Source organism: Pan troglodytes, chromosome 5 (genome assembly GCF_028858775.2).
Source record: "Pan troglodytes isolate AG18354 chromosome 5, NHGRI_mPanTro3-v2.0_pri, whole genome shotgun sequence".
In the NCBI taxonomy this organism is placed as follows: Eukaryota; Metazoa; Chordata; class Mammalia; order Primates; family Hominidae; genus Pan; species Pan troglodytes.
This window is the reverse complement of record NC_072403.2, coordinates 39,838,158-39,846,434: the sequence shown is the minus strand read 5'-3', so window position 1 is coordinate 39,846,434 and position 8,277 is coordinate 39,838,158.

Below are 8,277 nucleotides of genomic sequence, written 5' to 3'. Positions count from 1 at the left end.
CATTTAGTGTAATTATTGATATTTTTGAATTTAGAGGTTTCATTATTTGATTTTTATTTCTGCCTTCTGTTATTAGTCCCTGTTTTCTCCTTTCTGCTTTCTTGTGGGTCGACTATTTTTTGTATTCTATTTTAATTTACTTATTAAGTTTTTTTAAAAACTATATCTTCTTGTATACTTTTTAAAAGTGATGGATCTAGTGATTGCAATATACATACTTAAATTAACTTCATGGTCTACTTAGCAAATTTTGCTTGAACAAGGTCATCAGGCTACAATGTGGGGATGCAGAGAGATCAATTAGGATTAGGAATACCAGATTTAGCAAATAAAAATACAGGATGGTCCTTGAAATAGTTCAAGGAATTCATGGAATTTTAACTAGAAAAAAAAATTAAAAAACGATGTACAGTTAGATTTAAATTTCAGATAAATCCTGAATAATTGCTTAGTGTGAATATGTCCTGTGCAATAGTTGGGACATACTCATACTTAAAAAAATCATTGTTTATTGGAAATTCAAATTTAACTGGACCTCTTGTACTTTATCTGGTAATCTCAGTTAGGTTGCTATTTTGAGTGAAGATGGCTGAACAAGGCTTGGTGGCGATAAGATAGGGAAAAGTGGACAGATGCAGGAAAGATTTAGGAAGCAAAATCTAGAGGATTTGGTGTAGATGGGACGTTAGGATGAGAAAGAGAAGAGTCCAGGTTGATCCCATGGTGGCGTGTGACTTGCGCCCTCTTTGGATGGAGACTGGTACTCCTGCTGCAATGGGGAATGCAGGAGGAGTGGTAAAAGCTGTAGTGGGAGGTTTTGGATGTACTGATTCTGTGGTAGCTTTGAGATACCCAAATGGAGGTGAAAGCCAGGTGGCGGATATCCGGGTGTTTGCTTGAGGGAGTGGTCTGGGTTGGACACACACAGATGCAGATGTCCTGAAGCTACCAGCAAGGGTAGACTCCTAGGAAGAGAGTACACCACATGAGAATACATGGACGTAAGGCCCTCCCCAAGGAACATCAACACGTAGTAGCCACACCAGAAGGGTCTGGCAGAGAAGGCTGAGAAGAGGCATTCCAAGGGGAAAGAGGGAAACCAGCAGAGTGTTGGGAGGTGGAACGAGCGTAGGGAGTGGACAGTAGTGCCAAATACTCTGGAGAGATAGGGAAGATTAGTTCCAGAAGTTAGAGGGAAATGGAGTTGCTGCCACTATGGGCAATTGGTGCTCAATCCCACTGGGACCCTCTGAGGCACCACAGAGTTGTCCCTCAGAAGGATATTTATCTACCCACTCTCTCATCTAAGGAAGACAGGAGAGGAACTGACTCCCACTTGCATCTCTTGTGTCTGCACTGCATGACTCCTGCTCCTGCCCCCTTGCCAGCCAAGAGAGTGGCGGGCCGGAGTGGGATGCTTCAGTCTGGAGGAGGAGAACAGTCTGCACAGCTGCAGTTGAAATCTAAGAAGGGCCGATGAGATGAGGAGCAGGACACACAGATCATCTGTTACAGTCAGGAAGCCGAGGGGGTTCTTTTCTACTGGCTTCTCTGGCTCTGGGTAGAAGGAGGGAGGTGCTCTGTTGAGGATAGGGGGAGGTGGTGGAAAGGTCAAGGGGCAGAGGGCAGAAGGTGTGCAGGATGGACCTTGTGTTAGTCTATTCTCACACTGCTGTAAAGAAATACCTGAGACTGGGAATTTATAAAGAAAAGAGGTTTAATTGGCTCGTGGTTCTGCAGGCTGTACAGGAAGCATGGCTAGGGAGGCCTCAGGAAACTTACAATCATGGCAGAAGGCACCTCAGGAAACTTACAATCATGGCAGAAGGGGAAGGGGAAGCAGGCATGTCTTACACGGCCGGAAGAGGAGGAAGAGAGTGAAGGGTGAGGTGCTACACACTTTTAAACAACCAGAACTCATGAGAACTCACTCACTATCAAGAGAACGGCAAGGGGGAAATCCACCCCCATGATCCAGTCATCTCCCACCAGGCCCCTTCTCCAACACTGGGGATTACAATTCAGCATGAGATTTGGGCTGGGACACAAATCCAAGCCGTTTCAGACCTGTTCATTGCAGAGTGAGAGAGGCCAGATAAAAGCAGGTGGATTTTTGGTCAGGTTGAGGCCAGCTGAGGCTGGTGACCTAGAACCTTGAGTGGTGACAGCTTACCACCTGACTGTGTCTCTGCAGCAGGTGAAGCTTGGAGAAAGAGCTAGGGTCAGCCAGGGCTGGAGTTCCACCAAGCAACTAGCCTGACCCTCTCCTCCTGATATGGGGGCTGGGCTGTGAAGAGTGGGAGTTCTCAGAGAGCCTTCTATGAGGCTCAGAAGTGAGTGCTCCCTGGCACCCTGTGAATGCAGCGAGTCTGGGCTGGAAGGGAATCTTGGGGCCATATGGTACACCCTGCCTCTCCTTGTGAGCAAATCCTGTCATCCCAACCTTTAGAGCCAGAGAAAAGGAAAAAAAAACACAATTCAATGGGGACCACTTATGAAGGTCAGCTTCCTGGAGGAGGTGAGTTTTTACCTAGTGGGAAGGCACAGATCTTTTCAGAAGAAGTAGGGGAAGGCATATCTAATTAGAGAATTTGCTTTTTGGCCAGGCGTGGTGGCTCATGGCCTGTAATCTCAGCACTTTGGGAGGTTGAGGCAAGAAAATTGCTTGAGGCCAGGAGTTCAAGACTAGCCCAGGGCAACATAGCAAGACCCTGTCTCTACAAATAATGTTTTAAAAAGTAGCCTGACATGTTGGCGCATGCCTGTAGTCCTGGCTACTTGGGAGGCTGAGGTGGAAGGATCGCTTGATCCCAGGAGTTCGAGGCTACAGTGAGCCATGATTGTGCCACTGCACTCTAGCCTGGATGATGGAGCAAGACCTTGTCTCTCTCTTTTCTTTCTTTAAGACAAGTCTCTCTACGTCACCCAGGCTGGAGTACAGTGGTGCAATTACAGCTCACTGCCGCCTCAACTTCCTGGGCTCAAGCGATCTTCTCACCTCAGCCTCCCAAGTAGCTGGGACTACAGGCATGTGCCAACGCGTTCATGCTTGGCTAATTTTTTTTTAAGTAGAGATGGGGATATTGCTATGTTGCTCAGGCTGTTATCTCTTGAAAGAAAGAAAGAAAGAAAGAAAGAAAGAAAGAAAGAAAGAAAGAAAGAAAGAAAGACCGTGGCTCACACCTGTAATTCCAGTACTTTGGGAGGCCAAGGCGGGCAGATCACGAGGTCAGGAGTTTGAGACCAGCCTGACCAACATAGTGAAACCCTGTCTATACTAAAAATACAAAAAATTAGCTCGGTGTGGTGGCAGGCACCTGTAATCCCAGCTACTCGGGAGGCTGAGGTAGGAGAATCTCTTGAAGCCGGGAGGCAGAGGTTGCAGTGAGCCGAGATCACACCACTGCACTCCAGCCTGGGAGACAGAGTCAGACTCCGTCTAAGAAAGAAAGAAAGAAGGAAAGGAAGAAAGAAAGGAAGAAGGAAGGAAGGAAAGAAAAGGAAGGAAGGAAGGAAAGAAAGAAAGAAAGAGAAAGAAAGAAAGAAAGAAAAAGAAAGAAAGAAAAAAGAAAAAAAGGAAAAAGAGAGAAAGGGCTCTTCAATGGTTTGGAGGTGAGACTGAGGCACACAGAGTCAAATCTTCCTGCCACCCCTGTGAACCTGAAAGGCCATCCTGTCCAGGGCTCAAATCTCCTCTGCAGCAGGCATCTGTTTGGCCCTTTGAGCCAAGACTGTGTGCTGGAATGCAACTGGTAGAGACAAGGGGTGGATGTCCCCTGATCACCCAGCCCCCGCAGACACCAGCTGTCCCCTCCTGGGGCATGTCAGACAGCAGCACATCACACCATCCTCCTGGAGGCTCCAGGTCCTTCCAGGGTCCTCACATCCACCCCAGCCCTGACCCAGGCTCCTGCGTGCCAGCTTTTCAGCCCTGCCTTCTGCTGAAGGTGCTCATTCTTCACCACCTGAGTATCAGTCAGGATGCTTTTGGCTGCAAGTAACAGGAAAGCCACTCAAAATGGCTTAACCAACAGGAGTGTTTTTAAATTACTTCTAGTTATTTAACACCAACAGTGGCAGACATCTGTGCAGGCATATTTTTAAGGGTTTTGCAAATAAATCACTTTTATTCTCATAACAGCCCTGTGAGGTAGGTGCTATTGTTATGCATTTTACAGATGAAGAAGTTGAAGTAGCTGGTTTAAGGTCACAGGCTTGCTTAACAAGATGTCAGGAGGTTGAATACGTCCAGGGCAGGTCCAGCGGTTCAGCACATTATCTTGGGCCCTATTTTTGCTCCTCCCTCCACTCTGCTATTCTCAGCATGTCAGCCATGTTTTTCCTAATGGTCACAAAGTGGCTGCCACATCACACGCTCACACCATAATATCCAAAAGCAGGAAGGGAGAGCTCCTCTCCTAGCATATGGCTCTTTTTATCAGGGAGTAAAATCTTTCCTAGAATCCTTCTAACTGACTTATTTTTATGGTTTATTGGCTGAAATTGGGTCACATGCACACATTTAAGCCAATCACTGGCAAAATGGAGCAATGGGCTTGCCATGACCGGCTTTGACAATCATGTGTGGCCTCCCTTCTCTGAGCCTCCCCACCAGAAGAAGTGATCTTGTCTGCTGGGTGGGCAACCAGCGGTGTCTGTCACGGACCAACTTCCCAAAGAGCCAAACCCTTCTGTTTCCCAACATTTTGAATCAGTTGGGGAACTCAAAAAAATGTTTAACAGAGTCAAAAATGGCTTCTCCACCTGCATGGGCAACTAATGGTATATTTGGGAGAAATTTAATTAGAGTGACTTGGCTGTAGCACAGACCTGGCTGCAGATCCAGGCCTCGAGTCCCCTCCCACCTGTTCAACTGCCACCATTCCTCCAGAATCAGCCCACAGTCCCCTCCCAGCCCCTCACTTCCTCCCACCTGTCCCACGGCATGTTGTATGTACCTTGGGTGTTCACCTCCTGAATTGTGGTAGGTGAGTTATATGTGTCTCTCCTCTACCATCCTCCTCAGTGGGGTTCTTACACACAGGAATGTGTCTCATTGATTCTGGTGCCCATGGAACATGGTGTGGGCACACAGAATAACAGCAATGGCTGAAAGGGCTTTACCCGGTGCCAGGTGCTGGGGGTTTATATTTATTGACTCTTTGGATCTTCCTAAGGACCTGAGGGTGTGTGGCAGAAGCTGCTCTTGGTCATTGATGTCCTCTCCCACTCTCTCCCAGGGCACACCACTGGGCCACATCCCCTGGCCACCCTTGCAGCTAGGAGTACCTGTGTAACCCCCTTGTCACCAAAGGAAGCTGGGTGGGAGGGATGCCAGCCAGGCCTTCAGAAAAGCGTCTGATCTGCCTTTAGCAGGGCCCTGGCCCGTGGAGACCACGGGGACCATGGGGACAACAAGGGCAGGGCCCCTGGGGAAGGTGGAGCAACAAGACAGAAAGAACCTGGGCCCTTTGGTCACTGCTCCGCAGGGGCCCGTCTGCTGGCGTAGGCTGCCCTGCGCTGAAACAGGAGTGGGAAAGAAGGTGCGGCTGTGCTTGAGCCAATGCACTCAATGCGCCATGGGCCTGGTACGGCAGCTCAGCCCACCCTGGCTGGTGCAGGTGGCGGCTACAATCATCTCCCACAGGATTATCCCCATTCTAGAAGTAAGGGAACCAAGGCAAGGGGTAGTGGGGGTTGAGTAACTTGCCCTGGGTCACACAGCCAGTAAGTGGCCATGCCAGGTGACCCAGGCAGCATGGCTGCTGTGCTCTGTACCCTCAGCAGGCTCTGATAAAGGCAGGAGCAAAGATGGGGACAGTCAGGACCTGTGGGCTGCAAATGAGGTGGTGAGGAGACTCAGAGAAGAGCAAGGTCAGAAACCGAAGCTGAAGTCAGACCTGAGCTCTGAAAACACCCACAGGAAGGAGCAGGAAGGAGAAATGAGGCCTGAGGAGGGGGCGCTGGATTAGTCGGTGAGGGCCAGGGAGGCGAGAGAGGTGTCTTGAGTCAGCTGCTCCGAGATGCTGGGCCCCGTGGAGCCTAGAGGGTCCCTGGGTGTGGCAACCTGAGGGGGTGTCTGTACAGGTATGAATGTCAATTACAGAACCTATGCTTATAGGACTCAAGGAACCGGGGTGGGCATCCGGCCCAGCCCCTACTGAGGAGGAAACTGGGAGGCGTTAAGAGGCCTGCCAAAAATCCCAGTGTGGTTTTTTTCCTTTTAAGTCCAGAAGATGCTTTGTGTGGTAAACATTGGCTCCAGAATCACATCTGGAGCCCAGGAAACCCAGGGCACCCCCGCCAGCCCCCCAGCTCATCGTGGCGTCACTGTGCTATTATTTTAACTATTGCACTCACTGAAAAATACTGCCAGCATGTAAAAGACTGTGTTAATTAATTAACCAGGCACTTCATTGAGAGTCAATGGTGTAATTGTTGTTCGTGGTGGATAAATACTAATTGAATATTAAGAACATATTTGTGCCGAAGGAGCTGCTTCAGGAGCGAGCCGTGCCCTTTGTCAGCCAGATGTTTGGACTCGTTATAGAGGCTGAGTCATTAGCGGGGGTGCCCTGGCATGTGGGCTCTGCTATTCTGTGTCTGAGAAGGAAGGCAGGCCGCCTGAGGAAGGACTGGCTCCTGGGCAGTGAAAGGTAAGGGATTTCCACAGACAGACCTAGACTGGAAATAGGAGCTGTATTAAGCAGATGACAGGTAAGTGTTAAGCTTTGGCCTAGGCAGTTCCAGGTGTGATTTTTAAAACCTTCATATAGCTGGCTTAGTCCTGGCCAGGGAGGTAGGCAGGGTGGGACGTGTTGATTCCATTTTACAGATGGGGAAGCAGAGGCTCCATGAGCAAGGCCGGTGACTTGCTCAGGATCACAGAGACAGGATCACAGAGACAGTCTCCCTGCTCCCACTGCAACAGGAGGTTACACAGGTATACCTAGCTGCAAGGGAGGCCAAGAGACGTGGCCCAGTGGTGTGCCTGGGGAGGGGGTGGGAGAGGACATCAATGGCCAAGAGCAGCCACTGCCACACACCCTCAGGTTCTTAGGAAGATCCAGTGAGTAAACAAATATAAACCCCCAGCACCTAGCACCAGGTAAAGCCCTCTCAGCCATTGCCGTTATTCTGTTTGCACCAGGTTCCGTGGACACCCGAGGCAGGCAGCTCAGACTTGTGGCCCCAGACCCTGGGTCAGCCAGGGGAGGTGACCCTCTCCCCCTGCTTCTCTGGAGTCCCTGTGTCCCAGGCCTGACTGGTGCCCAGGAGTTGGAGCCCTCCTGGGGTTTCTAGCTCTCGCGATGGCTCCGCCCTGTCAAGGCAGTGTGAGGCAGTATAGTTAATAATGCAGGCTCTGTAGCCAAAATTCTTAGATTAAGAGCTCAGCACAACCTCCTATGTGCTGAGAAATCTTGGGCAAATTACTTAAACTCTCTGTGCCTCTACAGTAAAATGGAGACAATGATACAGCTCATAAGCAGGGCAGTGGCTGGCTCACACTATATGGAAAGAACATAGGCTGCACTCTTGGCCAGGTTCCCTTGTGCAGTGAACAACCAACCTGCCTGACTGTATATGGCAGCCCTGTCTACAGGGTTGTTACCAGAGTAAACAAAATGTAATACGGTAAACACCCAATGCACGTTAATAATCTTCCACAGTTTTCGGTTCCCATTTCCCTGAGAAGTGGGCATGACTTTGCTGCCACCCACCAGCTGCCAGCCCTTTTAGAAGGGCTGATAAGAAGACATGTAGACCGAGAACACAAGAGGAGATGGCTCCTGTCACAGCACCGACAGCAGCTGAATCTGCAGAGCCTGATAACAAAGTGTCTGCCAAAAGTCCTGGCCCCAGAGCCATCAGAGCGGCTGAAGTCAGACCTTGCCACTGCGCCCTCCACTCCAGCCTCTTAGTCACTGTAGTCACTGGGTCCTGCAGGGAGCTAGCTCACAACTGTGTAGAACTCTTAGTTGGGCCTCCCCAGAGGTGGGCCTTGAGGCAAGGATTCAAATCCAATTGGATTCCAGTTTAATTGGTGGATGTGGGGAGGGAGACAGGAGGGAAGGCAGCTGCTGTGGGCAAGTCGAGCGCGATGCTGCTGGGAACACTGGGAGGCAGCCAGAACCTGCCCCACAGTTACCGCGCCCAGGGCCTCCCAGCTCCCACTGCTGGGGCTGCCGCGTAGGAGGGCAGCGCAGACTCCAGACGTGGCACTCTGTGAGACTGAGCGCCTGGAAGGCGAGTGGGTGGGCACTGAGTTGAAGAAGG